Source organism: Giraffa tippelskirchi, chromosome X (assembly GCF_054371585.1).
Source record: "Giraffa tippelskirchi isolate mGirTip1 chromosome X, T2T-mGirTip1v1.2.pri, whole genome shotgun sequence".
In the NCBI taxonomy this organism is placed as follows: Eukaryota; Metazoa; Chordata; class Mammalia; order Artiodactyla; family Giraffidae; genus Giraffa; species Giraffa tippelskirchi.
This window is the reverse complement of record NC_137289.1, coordinates 79,213,101-79,232,511: the sequence shown is the minus strand read 5'-3', so window position 1 is coordinate 79,232,511 and position 19,411 is coordinate 79,213,101.

Below are 19,411 nucleotides of genomic sequence, written 5' to 3'. Positions count from 1 at the left end.
GATTTGGGTAATTCCTATATCATTGTCCATAGTGGCTGCATCAATTTACACTCCTAACAACAGTGGGATTCTCTACATCTTTTGCAACCCTTGCTATTTGCTGTGTTTTTTTTTTTTATGACAACCATTCTGACAGGTGTGAGGGGATATCTCATTGTTTTTTGATTTGCATTTTCCTGATGATGAGTAATAGTGAAAATCTTTGCATATCTTGGTTGGACTTCTGTATGTCTTCTTTGGCAAAATACATTTTCAGGTCCTCTGCACATTTTCTTATAAAGGACTATGTGAGTTCTTTATATACGTTGAATATTAATCCTTTATTATGTGTATTGTATACAAATATCTTCTTCAATTCAGTATGCTACATTTTCATTTTGTTTATAATTTCATTCACTATACAAAATCTTTTTAATTTGATGTAGTCACATTTATTTAATTTTGCTTTTGTTTTCCTTTCCTGAGGAGACATGAAAGTGAAAATGTTAGTCACTCAGTCATGTCCAGCTCTTTGTGATCCCATGGACTGTAGTCTGCCAGGCTTCTCTACCCGTAGGATTCTCCAGGCAAGAATACTGGAGTGGGCTGCCATTCCCTTCTCCAGAGGATCTTCCTCACCCAGGGATTGTACTCTGGTCTCCCCCATTGCAGACTGATTCTTTACCATCTGAGCCACCAGGGAAGCTGAGAACACAGCCATATATACATATATATCCAATATCAAAGAGTGTATTGCCAATTTTCTTCTAGAGATTCAAGGTTTCAGGTTTTGCACTCGTCTGTAATTCATGTTGAGTTTATCTTTTTTATGGCATGATAAATTGATTAACTTCCATTATTTTGCCTGTATGTAACCAGTTTTCCCAATAACATTTATTAAAGGAGTTAAACTTTCACACTCTATATTCTTACTGCCTTTGTCATAGATTAATTGGTCATATAGGTGTGGGTTTATTTCTTGGCTCTTTATTCTTTTCCACTGATCTAAGTGTTGTTATTGTTGTTTTTAAATCTATTACCATACTGTTTTTATTACTGTAGCTTTGTAACATACTTTGAAATCAAGGAAAGTGTATGATACTTCAGCTTTATTCTTCTTTCTCAAGATTTTTTTTGGCTATTTGGAGCCTTATTTGGTTCTACAGAAAATTTAAGATCATTTATTCTAGTACCTGGAAAATATCATTGGTATTGTGATAGGGATCGTGCTAAGTCTATAGATTGCCTTGGATAATATAGACATTTCAGCAATATTAAGTTTGCTAATCCACCAGCACACTATATCATATTATGTGCTTGTGTTGACTTCAATCACAGTTGTCAATGTCTTATTGTTTTAAGAGTACAGGTCTTTCACTTTCTGAGTTAGATTTATTCCTAGGAATTAAAAAAAATGTCTTTTTAATTTATATATTTTAATTGGAGACTGATTACTTTAAAATATTGTAGTGGTTTCTGCCTTACATTGACATAAATCAGCCATGGGTGTACATGTGTCCCCAATCTCAAATTCCCCTCCCACCTCCCTCCGCATCCCATCGCTCAGGGTGGTCCCAGTGCACTGATTTTGACTGTCCTGTTTCATGCATCGAACTTGGACTGGTCATCTATTTCACATATGGTAATATACATGTTTCAATACTATTCTCTCAAATCATCCCACCCTCACCTTCTCCCACAGAGTCCAAAATTCTGTTATTTATATCTGTGTCTCTTTTGTGGTCTCATGCATAGGGTCATCATTACCATCTTTCTAAAGTCCATATATATGTATTAATATACTGTATTGGCACTTTTCTTTCTGACTTGTGTCACTCTGTATAATAGGCTCCAGTTTCATCCACCTCATTAGAACCGATTCAAATGCATTTTTTAACAGCTGAGTAATATTTAATTGTGTGTATGTGCCATAGCTTTCTTATCCATTCATCTGCTGATGAACATCTAGGTTGCTTCCATGCCCTAGCTATTGTAAACAGTGCTACGATGAACATTGGAGTACACATGCCTCTTTCAATTCTGGTTTCCCCGGTGTGTATGCCAAGCTGTGGGATTGCTAGGTCATATGGCAGTTTTATTTCCAGTTTTTTAAGGAATATCAACACTGTTCTCCATAGTGGCTGTACTAGTTTGCATTCCCACCAATAGTGTAAGAGGGATCCCTTTTCTCCACACCCTCTCCAGCATTTACTGTTTGTAGACTTTTTGATAAGAGCCATTCTGGCAGGTGTGAGATGGTACCTCATTGTGGTTTTGATTTGCATTTATCTGATAATGAGTGGAAAAAGAGTACGTCAAGGCTGTATATTGTCACCCTGCTTATTTAACTTATATGCAGAGTACATCATGAGAAATGCTGGGCTGGATGAAACACAAGCTGGAATCAAGATTGCCAGGAGAAATGTCAATAACCTCAGATATGCAGATGACACCACCCTTATGACAAAAAGTGAAGAAGAACTAAAGAGCCTCTTGATGAAAGTGAAAGAGGACAGTGAAAAAGTTGGCTTAAAGCTCAACGTTCAGAAAACTAAGATGATGGCATCTGGTCCCATCACTTCATGGGAAATAGATGGGGAAACAGTGGAAACAGTGTCAGACTTTATTTTTGGGGGGCTCCAAAATCCGTGCTGATGGTGATTGCAGCCATGAAATTAAAAGACGCTTACTCCTTGGAAGGAAGGTTATGGCCAACCTAGGTAGCATATTTAAAAGCAGAGACATTACTTTGCCAACGAAGTCCATCTAGTCAAGACTATGGTTTTTCCAGTGGTCATGTATGGATGCGAGAGTTGGACGGTGAAGAAAGCTGAGCGCCAAAGAATTGATGCTTTTGAACTGTGGTGTTGGAGAAGACTCTTGAGAGTCCCTTGGACTGAAAGGAGATCCAAACAGTCCATCCTAAAAGAGATCAATCCTGGGTGTTCATTGGAAGGACTGATGTTGAAGCTGAAACTCCAATACTTTGGTCACCTCATGCGAAGAGTTGACTCATTGGAAAAGACCCTGATGCTGGGTAGGATTGGGGGCAGGGGAAGAAGGGGACGACAGAGGCTGAGATGGTTGGATGGCATCACTGACTCGATGGACATGGGTTTGGGCTAACTCCGGGAGTTGGTGATGGACAGGGAGGCCTGGTATGCTGCAATTCATGGGGTTGCAAAGAGTCAGCCACGACTGAGTGACTGAACTGAACTGAACTGAACTGATAATGAGTGATGTTGAGCATCTTTTCATGTGTTTCTTAGCCATCTGTATGTCTTCATTGGAGAAATATCTGTTTAGTTCCTTGGCCCATTTTTTGATTGGGTCATTTATTTTTCTGGTATTGAGCTGCATCAGCTGCTTGCATATTTTTGAGACTAATTCTTTGTCAGTTGCTTCGTTTGCTATTATATTCTCCAATTCTGAAGGCTTTCTCTTCACCTTGTTAATAGTTTCCTTCATTGTGCAAAAGCTTTTAAGTTTAATTAGGTCCCATTTGTTTATTTTTGCTTTTATTTCCATTACTCTGGGAGGCGGGTCATAGAGGATCCTGCTGTGATTTATGTCAGAGAGTGTTTTTCCTATGTTTTCCTCTAGGAGTTTTATAGTTTCTGGTCTTATGTTTAGATCTTTAACCCATTTTGAGTTTATTTTTGTGTGTGGTGTTAGAAAGTATTTTAGTTTCATTCTTTTACAAGTGGTTGACCAGTTTTCCCAGCACCACTTGTTAAAGAGATTGTCTTTTCTCCATTGTATGTTCTTGCCTCCCTTGTCAAAGATAAGGTGCCCATAGGTGCGTGATTTTATCTCTGGGCTTTCTATTTTGTCCCATTGATCTAGATTTCTGTCTTTGTGCCAGTACCATACTGTCTTGATGACTGTAGCTTTATATTATAGTCTGAAGTCAGGCAGGCTGTTTCCTCCAGTTTCATCCTTCTTTCTCAAGATTGCTTTAGCTATTCAAGGCTTTTTATATTTCCATACAAATTGTGATATTATCTGTTCTAGTTCTGTGAAAAATACCGTTAGTAGCTTGATTGGGATTGCATTGAATCTGTAGATTGCTATGGGTAGTATACTGATTTTCACTATGTTGATTCTTCTAATCCATAAACATGATTTATTTCTCCATCTATTCACAAATCAATGTGATACACCACGTTAACAAATTGAGAGATAAAAACCATATGATTATCTCAATAGATGCAGAGAATGCCTTTGACAAAATTTAACCCCTGTTTATGATCAAAACTCTCTGGAAAGCAGGCAGAGAAGGAACATACCTCTACATAAGAAAAAGCCATATATGATAAATCCACAGCAAACATTATCCTCAATGGTAACAAATTGAAAGCATTTCCCCTAAAGTCAGGAACAAGACAAGGGTACCCACTCTCACCAGTACTATTCAAGATTGTTTCGGAAGCTTTGGCCACAGCCATCAGAGAAGAGAAAGAAATAAATGGAATCTAGATTGGAAAATAAGAACTAAAACTCTCGCTGTTTGCAGATGACATGGTCCTCTACATAGAAAACTCTAAAGACACCATCAGAAAATTACTAGAGTTAATCAATGAATATAGTAAAGCCGCAGGATACAAAATTAATACACCAAAATCCCTTGTATTCCTATACACTAACAATGAGAAAACAGAAAGAGAAATTAAGAAAACTCTCCCGTTCACCATTGAGACAAAAAGAATAAAATACTTAGGAATAAATCTACCTAAAGATACAAAGGACCTATACATAGAAAACTATAAAACAATAATGAAAGAAATCAAAGATGATACAAATAGATAGAGAAATATACCATGTTCCTGGATTGGAATAATCAATATAGTGACAATGTGTATAAACTCTATTTTTAATTGGAGGAAAAATGCTTTACAATATTGTGATGGTTTCTGCTGTACAACAATGCAAACCAGCCATGAATACATATATCTCCTCCCTCCTAAGCCTCACTCCCCTCCTCCAAACCCATTGCTCTAGATCGCCATAGGGTGTCTGGATTGCTTCCCTGCGATATATGCAACTTCTCACCAGCTATCTCTTTTTCACATGGTAGTGCATATAGGTCTACTCTACTTTCTCCATTTGTCCCACTCTCTCCTTCCCACACTGTGTCCAGAAGTCCATTCTATATAGCTGTGTCTCCATTTCTTTCCTGCAAATAAGTTTATTAATACCATTTTTCTATTAATAGATTCCATAAGAATGTGTTGATATACGCTATTTGTTTTTCTTTGTCTGACTTACTTCACTCTGTATAACAGGCTAAATGCTCATCCACCTCACCAAAACTGACTCAAATTCATTATTTTTTATGACTAATATGCCGTTGTATCTATGTACCACATCTTCTTTATCAATTCATCTATTGACAGATATATAAGATGCTTTCATGTCCTAGCAATTTAAAAAGCACTCCTATGAAGACTGGGGTACATTTGTCTTTTTATAATAAGGTCTTCAGCGTATATGCCAAGAGGTAGGATTGTTGGGTCATATGATAGCTTTATTCCTAGTTTTTTTCTGAATCCCCACACTGTTTTCCATGGTAACTGTATCAATTTACAATCCCACCAAAAGTGTAGGAGGGTTCCCTGTTCTCCACATCCTCTCTAGCCTTCATTAATGGTAGAATTTTTGATGATGGTCATTCCGACTAGTGTGAGATGATACTTCATTATAGGTTTGATTTTAATTTCTCTAATAATTAGCTATGTTGAGCATCTTTGCATATGTTTGTTTGGCATCAACATGTCTTCTCTGGGGCAATATCTGTTTAGATATTCTGCTCATTTTTTGACTGGATTGTTTGTTTTTCTGATATTGAGAGGTGTGGGCTGCTTAGATACTTTGACAATTTATCCTTTGTTAGTTGTTTCATTTCCAATTGTTTTCTTTTTCCCCCATTCTGAAAGTGTTCTTTTAATTTTGTTTATTGTTTCCTTTGCTGTGTAAAAGCTATTATGTTTTATTAGGTCCCTTTTTTTATGTTTTATTTCCATTACTCTAGGAGGTAGGGTAGAGTATCTTGCTGTGATTTATGTCAAAGATTGTCTTGTCTAACTTTACCTTTAAGAGCTTTATACTTTCCAGTCATACATTTAAGTCTTTAATCCATTTTAAGTTTATTTTTGTGTATGGTGTTAGGAAGTGCTCTAGTTTCATTCTTGCACTAGCTATCCAGTTTTACCAGCATCTCTTGTTGAAGAGGTTGTCTTTTCTCCATTGCATAGTCTTTCCTCTTTTGTAAAATGTAAGATGTCCATATCGTGTGGCTTTATCTCTGGGTTTTCTGTATTGTTCCATTGGTCTATATTTCTGTTTTTGTGTCAATACCATACTGTCTTGGTGACTCTAGCTTTGTAGTATAGCCTGAAGTTAGTAAGGTTGATTCCTCCAGCTCCATTTTTCTCTTTTTTTCTGAAGATTGCTTTGGTTATTCACAGCCTTTTGTGTGTTTATATGAACTGAAAATTTTTGTTTTAATTTAGGAAAAGCATTATAGTTTGCTAGGTATTGCATTGAATCTGTAAACTGCTTTTGGCAGTATAGTCATTTGTACAATATTAATTCTTCCAATCAAAGAATATGGTACATATCTCCATTTGTTTGTGTTGCCTTTGATTTCTTTCATCAGTTTCTCCTAGTTTTCTGCATACAGGTCTCTTGTCTCTTTAGGCAGGTTTATTCCTAGGTATATTATCTTTTGTTTGCAATTATGAATGAAATTGTCTCTTTAATTTCTCTTTATGATTTTTCATTGTTAGTGTATAGAAATAAAACAAATTTCTGAGTATTGATTTTATATCCTGCAGCTTTATGATATTCATTGATTAGTTCTAATAATTTTCTGGTGGCAACTTTAGAGTTTTCTATGTATAGTATCATGTCATCTGCAAATAAGAGACCTTTACTTCCTTTCCAATCTGGCTTCCTTTTAGTTATTTTTTTCCTCTAATTGCTGTGGCCAGGACTTCCAAAACCATGTTAAATAATGAAGATGAGAGTGTGCACCCTTGTCTTGTTCCTTATCTTAGAGGAATTTTTTTCAGTTTTTTACTATTAAGAGTAATGCTTGCAGTTGTTTTGTTATACATGCTCTTTAGTATGTTGAGATATGTTCCTTCCATCTCTACTTTCTGGAGTTTTGTTTTGTTTTTTGTTTTCTTTTAATCTTCAATGGGTGTTGAATTTTGGTGAAAGCTTTCAATGCATCTGTTGAGATGATTATACTGATTTTATCTTTCAATTGGCTAATACGGTGTATCATACTGATTTATTAGCATATATTGAAGAATCCTTGCATCTCTTGGACAACACCCACTTAATTATCATGTTTGATCCTTTTAATATATTGATGGATTTTGCTTGTGAGAATTTTGTTGAGGATTTTTGCATCTATGTCTATATTCGTCAGGGATATTGGCCTGCAGTTTTGTTTTTTTGTGGTATCTGTGTCTGGTTTTGGTATCCGGGTGATGATGGCCTCATAGAACAAATTGGGGAGTTTTCCTTCCTCTGTAATTTTCTGGAAGAGTTTGAACAGAGTAGGTTTTATCTCTTCTGTACACTTTTTTTTTTTTTTTTTTTTTTGCCTGTGAAGCCATCTGTCCTTGGGCTTTTTGTTGCTGTTGGAAATTTTTTGATTACTGTTTCAATTTCTATGACTGTGATTGTGTGCTCATATTTTCTACTTCTTCCTGGTCCAGTTTTGTAAGGGTATGCTTTTCTAAGATTTTGTCCATTTGTTTCAGCTTGTCTGTTTGATTGGCTCATAGCAATATTTTATGATACTTTGTATTTCTGTCTTCTCTGTTGTAATTTCTCCTTTTTCATTTCTAATTTTACTAAATTGAGTTTTCTCCCTTTTTTCTTGATAAGTCTCGCTAATGGTTTGTCAATTTTGTTTATCTTCTCAAAGAACCAATTTTTTTTGTCTTATTGATCTTTGCTATTGTCTCCTGCATTTATTTTCAATTTATTTCGGCTCGGGTCTTCATGATTTCTTTCCTTCTACTAACTGTGGGTTTTTTATACTTCTTTCCATAGTGCTTTTAGTTGTTTGTTTGGTGTTTCTCTTGTTTCTTGAGATAGGCTTGCATTGTTATAAATCTCCCTCTAAGGACTGCTTTTAGTGCATCCTGTAGGTTTGGAGTTCCCGTGTTTTCATTGTCATTCTTTTCTTTTTCTTTTTTTTTAATTTCCTCTTTGATTTTGTCAGTGACCTCTTGGTTATTCAGAATCATATTGTTTAGCCTCCATGTGTTTGGCACCCACTCCATTATTCTTGCCTGGAGAATTCCATAGACAGAGGAGCCTGGTCGGCTACAGTCTATGTGGTCACGGAGAGTTGGACACGACTGAACGACTAACAATTTCATGTTTATGTTTTCGCAGGGATTTTTTTTTTTCTTCCCTTGTAGTTGATATCTAATCTTATAGTATTGTGGTCAGAAAAAAAATTGCTTAAAATTATTTTAATTTTTAAAAATTTACCAAGGATTGATTTGTGACCCAAGATTTGATTTATCCTTGAGAATGGTTCATGTGCACTTGAGAAAAATGTGAAATCTAATATTTTTGGTGAAATGTCCTGTAGATATCAATTAGATCCACCTGATCCAATGTATTGTTTAAAGCTTTGTTTTCTTATTAATTTTCTGCCTGGATGACTTGTCCATTAGCATGAGTGGAGTATTAAACTCCTCCACTATTATTGCATTACTCTCAATTTCTCCTTTAATAGTTGTTTGCATTTGCTCTATGTATTGAGTTGTTTCTATTTTAGGTGCATATGTTTTCATAATTTTTATATCTTCTTGGATTGACCCCTTGATTATTATGTAGTGTCCTTCCTTGTCTCTGTAACTTTCTTTATTTTAAAGTCTATTTCATCAGATATAAGTATTGTTATCCCCTCTTTCTTTTGATATAAATTTGCATGGAATACCTTTTTCCAGCCCTTCACTTTCAGTCTGTATGTCTCTTTAGGTCTGAAATGGGTTTCTTGTAGCCAGCATATATAAGGGTCTTGTTTTTGTATCCGTTCAATCTGTGTCTTTTGGTTGGAGCATTTAGTCTATTTGCATTTAAGTTAATTATTGATATGTATGATTTTATTACCATTTATTTTGTTTTTGCTTTGTGTTTGTACATCTTTTCTTTCCCTTGTGTTTTCTGTCTAGAGAAATTCCTTTAACATTTCTTATAAAGCAGATTTGGTAGTGCTGAATTCTCTTAGCTCTTGTTTATCTGTCAACCTTTTGATTTTTCCTTCGTATCTGAATGAAGTCCTTGCTGGATAGAGTAATCTTTGTTGTAGTTTTTTTTCCATCATCAATATAAGTATATCTTGCCACTCTCTTCTGACATGCAGTTTCTGTTGAAAGATCAGCTGTTAGCCTTATGGGGATCCCCTTCTATGTTATTTGTTGCTTTTCTCTTGCTGCATTTAATATTTTTACTTGTGTTATTTTTTGTTAGTTTGATTAATATATGTGTTGTCATATTTCTATTTTGGTTTATCCTGTATGGGACTGTCTCATCTTCCTCGACTTGAGTAGCTATTTCCTTTCCCATTTTAGGGCAGTTTTTGACTATAATTCTCTCAAATATTTTCTCATACTTTTTCTTTTTCTCTTCTTCTTTGGGACCCCTATAGTTTGAATGTTGATGCACTTAATGTTGTCCCAGAGGTATCTGAGACTGATATTATCCCCATTGCTTTTCATTCTTTTTTCCTTCATTCTGTTCTGCTTCAGTTATTTCCACCATTCTATCTTCCAGCTCACTTATCCACTCTTCTGCCCCAGTTATACTGTTATTGATTATTTCTGTATGTATATATATACTCAGTTGCTCAGTTATGTGCAACTCTTTGTGACCTTATGAACTGTAACCCACACATGCTCCTATGACCATGGAATTTTCCAGGCAAGAATACTGGAGTGGAGTGCCATTTCCTTCTCTAGGGGATCTTCATGACTCAGGGATCAACTATTCATCTCTTGTGTCTCCTGCACTGGTAGACAGATTCTTTACCACTACTGTATTTTTGATCTCAGTTTTTGTGTTGCTCATTGCTGATTGTCTATTTATTTCTTCTAGATCCTTGTTAAACATTTTTTTTATCTTCTCAATCTGTGCCTTCATTCTATTTATCTGTGCCTCCATTTTATTTCCAAGATTTTGGATTATCCTTGCTATTGTTGTTCTGAATTCTTTTTCAAGAAGACTGCCTATTTCCTTCTTCATTTGTTTAGTCTTTAGAGCTTTTACCATGGTCCTACATCTGTTGCATGTTTCTCTGTCTTTTCATTTTGTTTAGTTCACTGTATTTGGGGTCTCCTTTTTATTGGCTGGAAGATCACAGTTCCTCTTATTTCTGAAGTCAGTCCCCATGGATGGGGTTGGACTAGTGCCTTGTGAAATTTTCCTAGATGGGGATGCTCATGCTTGTGTTCTGGTGGATGGAGGCAGATTTTTTTTCTGTTGGAAGGGCAGTGCCACGTACAGTAGTGTGTTTTGGTGTATCTGTGAGGGTGGTATGGCTTTGGGAAGCCTGCTTGCTAATGGGAAATACTTTGTTCCTGTTTTGCTGAAGGTTTGTTGTGAGACATCAGACACTGGAGCTTACTGACCTATGAGTGGGACTAGTCTTAGTGTTAAGATGGAGGTCTTTGGGAGAGCTCTTGTTGATTAATGTTCCATGTGTTCAGGAGTACTCTGATGACCCAGAGTCCTGGACTTGAGCATCCCACTTCAGAAGTTCAAGCCTAACACCTTACTATCACACCAAGATATCACAGGCCACACAATACAGAAGACAAAACCCTAAGAATAATGGTGGAAGCAACACAATAGCCAAGAACATTGAAAAAAAAATCCACACCCTTACAAAGCAAAGAGAGAAAATAGATTAAAAAAAGGAATAAAAATAGGAATCAAATAGAGGAGAACATTCAAGCCAATAAGCAAACCCATAAGTGAAAATGAATATTAAAAAGTAGACTAGCAAAAATACAAAATAAAAAAAAAAACATGGAAAATGCAATATAACTAAAGAACAGTTTAAAATAGGAAAAAGTGAAATAAGTCTATTTAAATATAAGATTTTTTTTAAAGGAAAACTAAATTAAAAAATAAAAATTAGTGGAATAATAAAAAACAATTTTAGAACAAACTCTCTCTATATATAAAGAGAGAGAGAATGAGAGAGAGAGAGGTAGTAAGAAGACATGTCTCTTGATTCATTTATTTTCCTCTTCATACAGTGTGCTCATCAGTCAGCCTACTCAGGAAGTACTCCAGTATTTCTAGAAAGGTCTCTAGACCTTCGGTGGGTACCATGGGGTCAGCTCAGACTCAGATCTTGCCTTACTCCAGCTTGTCCTTACTCCTGAAATCCATTGCTGTCCCCAAAGTTCACAGTCTCAGGCTAATGCTGGAATTTAATCTGCTGGACCTGTGATTGTATAGCTATTTCCCTTCTTCTTCTTTACTGACACAGTTCCTGGTGTTCTCCTTTGTTTTCAGACCAACCTCTGCTTGTAAGCCACCCTCCAGTGTCTTTTCTCCACCCAGATCAGAGGGGCACAAGTAGTGGCTTATTAGGGCTCACTTTCTCATTCAAGCTGGGGAGAGAGAAAGGTATGGAAGCCACAACTGGGGTGTTTGGGGAGTGCTTGCTGCAGCTGACATGTGTGGGAAATCACCACAGTCTGAGCTGGGTCATGTACTCTCCTAGGTGGACTGGCCCTGGGTCTTGTGTCCTTCAGCAGAGCCAAGCTGCATAAGTTCCCAAGAAAGTGTGTGTTGTAAACTATACCTGCTCACAGCTTGGTGGCAGCTGCTTCCTCTGGGGTCAGGATCACAATGGTGGCTTTTTGTCCCTTGCCTCAGGTCTTTACCCTGGCCTTGGCAATAGCCAGTCACTTTGCATTCGCCCTCTGAAATTGTAAACTACTGACACGTCTAGTTCCACCTCTAGCTCTCACCAGCTTTTTCAGTGGCTTTGGTTGACAGAGCTACCTCTGAGGTCAGCCAATTCGAGACCATTTCTTGTCCCATCTATGGAATTCATAAAGGCAGGTTCCTATGATGTGCCAACACTGGGAGTTAGAGGGTCCCTGTGGCAATGATCTCTTGTCTCCCTGGGAGATGCACGATTTTCTCTGGACTCCCTCAGCTGTGTCATACTAACCACTTGAGAGTATCTTCATAGTAGGCAAACCCAGTCCTCCTGAACCTCAGAATTCAGCCCCCACTCCCTGCAGTGAATGTCCAATCTAATTCTCAGCTGAAAAGTGCTGTCCAGCAATGATCTCTGTGGTGAATTCCCTCAGTTTTTCCTTCTAAGCACCTGTTGTTTTATCCCCCCCCCCAATTCCAAGATTCTGAAGCTCACCCTTGCCCCCTCATAAGGGGGTTTCTGAGTGAGAAAAACTTTTCCTCCTTCATGACTTCCTTTCCAGTGTTGAGGTCGCCTTCCTCAAATACTTTATCTCTTCTTTTGCCCTACCTCATTCTGAGGAGATTGGCCTGTCTTTTTGGAAGTCTGCAGTCTTCTGCCAGTGTTCAGAAAGTGTTCTATAAGATTCCCACATGCAGATGTATTTTGATGAATTTGTAAGCAGGAAGGTGATGTCTTGATTTTACTCCTCTACCATCTTGAAAATCCCCAACGTTGCTAAGTATTTTATTCTTTTTGAAGCAATTGCAAATAGGCTTGCTTTCTTAATTTTTTATGATAACTTGTTTTAAGTGAGTACTGATACAACATATTTCTGTATATTAATTTGGTTACCTGAGTCTTTAATGAAAATGTTTTTTAGGAATTCTACTAGATCAGTAGAATTTAGTGGGATTTTTAGAGTTATTTTTCCACCTAATATATAATGTGTCATCTGCAAACAGTGACAGTTTTACTCTTACTTTCTGGTTGGGATTCCTTTTATGTATTTCACTTGTCTGATTGTTATAGCTGGGGTTTTCAATATTATGTTGAATAAAAGTGATAAGAGTGGGCATGCTGATCTTAGAGAAAATACTTTCAGCTTTTCATTGTTTAGTATGATGTTGACTGCAAATTTGTCATTTATCACTTTTATTATGTTGATGTGTGTTCTCACTAAATCTATTTTGTTGAGAGCTTTTACCATGGATACATGTTGAATTTTGTCATATATTTTTCTGAATGTATTGAGATGGCCGTGTGATTTTTATCCTTCCTTTTGTTATCCGGTGTGCCACATTGATTGATTTGCAGATATTGAACCATCTTTGCATTAATGGAACTAATACTATTTCATAAAATGTTGGAGTTCCTTTGAATGTACAGTTAACTCACTTTGCAATTTTTTTAATGATTTTTTACATCTATGTTCATCAGTGATATCATTCTATAATTTTCTTTTTCTGTGCTGTGGTTGTCTGGTTTTTGTGTCAAGACAATGTTATTTTTGTTGAATGAGCTCAGAATTGTTTCTTCCTCTTTAATTTTTTGGACTATCTTGAGAAGAATAGATGCTAACTCTTTTTTAATACGTTTAGTAGAATTCGCATGTTAAAACAACTATGGCTATATTTTTTTACTAACTCAATTTCATGACTTGTGATTTTTCTGTTTATATCTTCTTTCTTTCTGCTTCAGTCTTGGGATATTGTACATTTCTAGGAATTTGCCCATTCATTCTAGGTTGGTCATCTTTGGAATATGATTTTTCATAAAATACCTTATGATCATTCCTTTTTTATGTAGTATGAGTTGTAACTTCTTCCTTCCTGATATAATTTATTTTGATCCAGTCTCTTTTCCTTGATCAGTTCAGTCACTCAGTCATGTCCAACTCTTTGTGACCCCATGGGCTGCAATATGCCAGGCTTCCCTGTCCATCACCAACTCCCAGAACTTTCTCAAATTCATGTCCATTGAGTCAGTGATGCCATCAAACCATCTCATCCTAGGATCCTATCCTAGGATCTCATCTCATCCTTCTTCTCCTGCCTTCAAACTTTCCCAGCATCAGGGAGTTTTCCAATGAGTCAGCTCGTCCCATAAGGTGGCCAAAGTATTGGAGTTTTAGCTTTAGCATCAGTTCTTCCAGTGAACATTCAGAACTGATTTCCTTTAGGATTGACTGGTTTGATCTCCTAGAAGTCCAACGGAATCTCAAAAGTCTCCAAAACCACAGTTCAAAAGCATCAATTCTCTGGCACTCAGCTTTCTTTATATTCCAATGTTACATCCATACATGACTACTGGAAAAAACATAGCTTTGACTAGGCAGACATTTTTGGCAAAGAAATGTCTCTGCTTTTTAATATGCTGTCTAGGTTGGTCATAGCTTTTCTTCTAGGGAGCAAGCATCTTTTAGTTTCATGACTGTAGTCACCATTTTCAGTGAAGCTGGAGCCCACCAAAAAAGAAGTCTGTCACTGTTTCCAGTATTTCCTCATCTATTTGCCATGGAGTGATGGGGCCCAATGTCATGATCTTTGTTTTTTGAATGTTGAGTTTTAAGCCAACTTTTCCACTTTCTTCTTTCAATTTCATCAAGAGGCTTTTTAGTTCTTCTTTGCTCTCTGCCAAAAGGGTGGTGTCATCAGCATATATGAGATTACTGATATTTATCCCGGCAATCTTGATTCCAGTTTGTGGTTCATCCAGCCCAGCATTACGCATGATGTACTCTGCATATAATTTAAATAAGAAGGGTGACAACAAACAGCCTTGATGTCCTCCTATCACAATTTGGAATCAGTCAGTCGTTCCATGTCCGTTTCTAACTGTTGCTTCCTGACCTGCCTACAGGTTTCTCAGGAGACAGGTCAGGTGGTCTGGTAATCCCATCTCTTTCAGAATTTTCCACGGTTTGTTGTGATCCACACGCTCAAAGGCTTTATCATAGTCAATAAAGCAGAAGTATATGTTTTCCTGGAACTCTTGCTTTTTCAATGAGCCAATTGATGGTGGCAGTTGGATCTCTGGTTCCTCTGCCTTTTCTAAATCCAGCTTGAACATCTGGAAGTTCACAGTTTATGTATTGTTGAAGTCTGGCTGAGAGAATTTTGAGCATTACTTTACTAGCATGTGAGATGAGTGCAATTGTGCAGGATTTTGAACATTCTTTGACATTGCCTTTCTTTGGGATTAGAATGAAAACACCTTTTACAGTCCTGTAGCCACTGCTGATTTTTCCAAACTTGCTAGCATACTGTGTGCTGCACTTTTGCAGCATCATCTTTTAGGATTTGAAATAGCTCAACTGGAATTCTATCACCTCCATTAACTTTGTTTTCATAGTGATGCTTCCTAAGGGCCACTTGCCTTCACATTCCAGGATGTCTGGCTCTAGGTGAGTGATCACACCACTGTGGTTATCTGGGTCATGAGTATCTTCTTTTGTATAGTTCTTCTGTGTATTCTTGCTACATCTTCTTAATATCTTCTGCTTCTATTAGGTCCATACCATTTCTGTTCTTTATTTTGCCCATCTTTGCATGAAATGTTCCCTTTATAGCTCTCATTTCCTAAAAGAGATTTCCAATTTTCCCATTTTATTGTTTTCCTCTATTTCCTTGCATTTGGAGCTGAGGATAATGACTTTCCTCAGACTTTCTTATCTCTCCTTGTTATTCTTTGGAACTCTGCATTCAAATGGGTATATCTTTTCTTTTCTCCTTTACCTTTAACATCTCTTCTTTTCTCAGCTATTTGTAAGGCCTCCTCAGGCAACCTTTCGCCTTTCTTTTTACTTGGGGATGGTCTTGATCACTGTCTCCTGTACAGTGTCACTAACCTCTGTCCATAGTTCTTCAAGCACTCTGTCTATCAGATCTAATCCCTTGAATCTAGTTGTCTCTTCCACTGTATAATTGTAAGGGATTTGATTTAGGTCATACCTGAATGGTCTAGTGGTTTTCCCCACTTTCTGAAATTTAAGTCTGAATTTGTCAATAAGGAGTTCATGATCTGAGCCACAGTCAGCTCCCGGTCTTGTTTTTGCTGACTGTATAGAGATTTTCCATCTTTGGCTGCAAAGAATATAATCAATCTGATGTCAGAATTGACCATCTTGTGATGTCCATGTGTAGAGTCTTCTCTTGTGTTGTTGGAAGAAGGTATTTGCTCTGACCAGTGCATTTTCTTGGCAAACTCTGTTACCCTTTGCCCTCCTTCATTTTGTACTCCAAGACCAAATTTGCCTGTTACTCCAAGTATCTCTTGACTTCCTACTTTTGCCTCCCAGTCTCCTATGATGAAAAGGACATCTCATTTTTGATGTTAGTTCTAGAAGGTCTTGTAGGTCTTCACAGAATTGTTCAGCTTCATTTTCATCAGCATTTCTGGTTGGGGCATAAACTTGGATTACTGTGATAATGAATGGTGTGTCTTGGAAATGAACAGATATCATTCTCTCATTTTTGCGATTGCACCCAAGAACTGCATTTTGGACTCTTTTGTTGATTGTGATGACTATTCCATTTCTTCTAAGGGATTCTTGCCCACAGTAGTAGATATAATTGTCATCTGAATTAAATTCACCCATTCCAGTCCATTTTATTTCACTGATTCCAAAATGTCAATGTTCACTGTTGCTATCTCTTATTTGACCACTTCCAATTTGCCTTGATTCATGGCCTAACATTCCAAGCTCCTATGCAATATTGTTCTTTAGTTTTCCCTGATAAGTCTAGATAAAGATTTTTTTTTAATTTTTTTTATCTTTTCAAAGAAGCAGTTCTGTTTAATTGGTGTTTTCTATTTTTAAGCCTCTTTGTTATTTACTTACCTTTTGGTATTTATTATTCTTTCCTGTTAAGTTTGAGGATATTTTGGTTCTTTTTCCACCTCCTTTAAGTGTTAGGTCATTTTTTTTTATTTTTTTTTCCTATTTTCTACAGAGACTTGTATAAAATGTCCTTTTAGAAGTGTTTTCACCTATGTAGATTTTCGAACAATGTATTTTCATTTTAAGTTGTCTCAATTCTATTGTTTGTTTTCTACTTTGGTTTAAAAGTTGCTAATATACATTTATTCTCTTTCCTGTGCCAGATACCATTACAGTTTTATCTCTTTGCTTCCCACTGAACATGTTATATAATATATGCTGAGTGTGATTCTGGTATTTTTTTAAACTCCATATGCATGTGATTTTCTTTTTTTTTTATCCTTATCTTTGATATGTTATCATCTCAAACCATTGTGTTCAGAAAAGATGCTAGTATGATATCAGTATTATTAAATTTATTGAGTTTTTTTTTTCAGATTGGTATCTTATATATCCTGGAGAATATTCCATGTGCACTTGAAAAATGTGATTATACACATTTGGCTTGGAATGTTCTGTGAATGTTCAAATCTAATGTGTCATTTATGGTCAATGCTTCCTTAATAATTTTATTTCTGGATAAGCTGTCCATTGATGTAAGCAAGCTGTTAATTTCCCCTTTTGCTTTCATATTGTTGTCCATTTTTCCCTTACTCTTGTGGATATTCAATTTATGTATTTGCTCCTATTTTGGATGCATATATATTTACTATTGTTATATCTTCTCGTTGGATTGATCCCTTTATCATTATGTAATGTCCTTCTTTGTCTCATTACATTTGCTGTTTTAAAGTTTATTTTGGCCTTTTGATTCAAGATGACAAAGTAGAAGGATGGCTCATCCCCTCCTGTGATAGCACCAAAATTGCAACTAGCTGTTGAACAAACATCAACATGAGGGGCACAATCACAATAAAATCAAACCTGATACCTTCTGGGTGAGTGACCCATAAACTGGAGAAAAGTGATACCAAAGAAGTTTTCCCACTGTTCTGAAGGTTCTGCACCCCACGTCAGCCTTCCCAGACTGGGGTTCTGACAAAGGGTCTGGAAATCCCCAAGGAATCTAGCCTTGAAGTCCAGTGGAATTTAATTATAGGACTTCCACAGGACTAGGGGAAACAGAGCCTCCAGTCTTGCAGGGCAAAAACTAAATATTGCAGGCACTGAGACCCAGAGGAAAGGAGCAGTGACCCCAAAGGAAACTGAACCAAAACTACCTGCTAGTGTTGGAGGGCCTCCTTTAGAGGCATTGGTAAGCAGGGGCTCAACAGAGGGACAGAGGTACTGAGAGCAGAAGGCTGGTAAGATCCTCTTTGTGTATACCCTCTTGGTGTTCCCCATTAACCCTAACATAAAGCCTGTAGACCCCAGGGCTAGGTCACCTCAGGCCAAACAACTACCAGGAAGGGAATGCAGGTCCAGCCAACAGAAGATTATTGAATTAAAGCTTTACTGAACAAGGCCCTGCCCACCAGAGCAAAACTCATTGTCCCATCACCAGTCCCTTCCATTGGAAACTTACACAAGCCTCTTAGCTTCCTCCATCAGATGACACAAGAAGAACCACAGTTCCACAGCTACTAAAACAAAAACCATATTACAGAAAGTTAATCAGGATGAAAAAGCAGAAAGTTATGTTCCAGATGAAGGGATAAGATAAAACCCCAGAAAAACAACTAAGTGAAGTGGAGATAGGAAAACTTCCAGAAAAATAATTCTAAACAACGATAGTGAAGATGATCCAGGATCTCAGGAAAACAATGAAGACAATGCAAGAAATGTTTACCAAAGACCTAGAAGAACTAAAGAACAAATATGAGTAATACACTAGAAGGAATCAATACCAGAATAACTGAGGCAGAAGAGTTGATAAGTGGCCTGGAGGACAGAAGGTAGAAATCATTGTCACAGAACAGAATATAGATAAAAGAATGCAAAGAAATGAAGAGAGCCTAAGAAACTTCTGGGACAACATTAAATGCACCAACATTCACATTATAGGGGTCCTAGGTGGATAAGAGAGAGAGAAAGAATCTGAGAAAATATTTGAATAAATCAGAGCTGAAAAATTCCCTAACATGGGAAAGGAAATAGTCAACCAAATCCAGGAAGCACAGAGAGTCCCAGCCAGGATAAACCCGAGGAGGAACACACCAAGACACATAGTAATCAAAATGACAAAAATTAAAGACAGAGATAACATATTAAAAGCAACAAGGGAAAAATGGCAACACACAAGGGAACTCCCATCAGGCTATCAGCTGATTTCTCAACAGAAACTCTACAAGCCAGAAGGGAATGCATGATATATTTAAAGTGATGAAATGCAAGAACCTACAATGAAGAATGCTCTACCCAGCAAGACTTTTCCTTCAGACTTGATGGAGAAATCAAAAGCTTTCTAGACAAGCAAAAGTTAAGAGGATTCAGCACCCCCAAACCACCTTTACAACAAACGTTAAAGGAACTTCTCTAGGCAGGAAACACAAGAGAAGGAAAAGACCTCACAGAAAATAAACACAAAGAAAAGATTAAGAAAACAGTAATAGGATCATACATATTGATAATCACCTTAA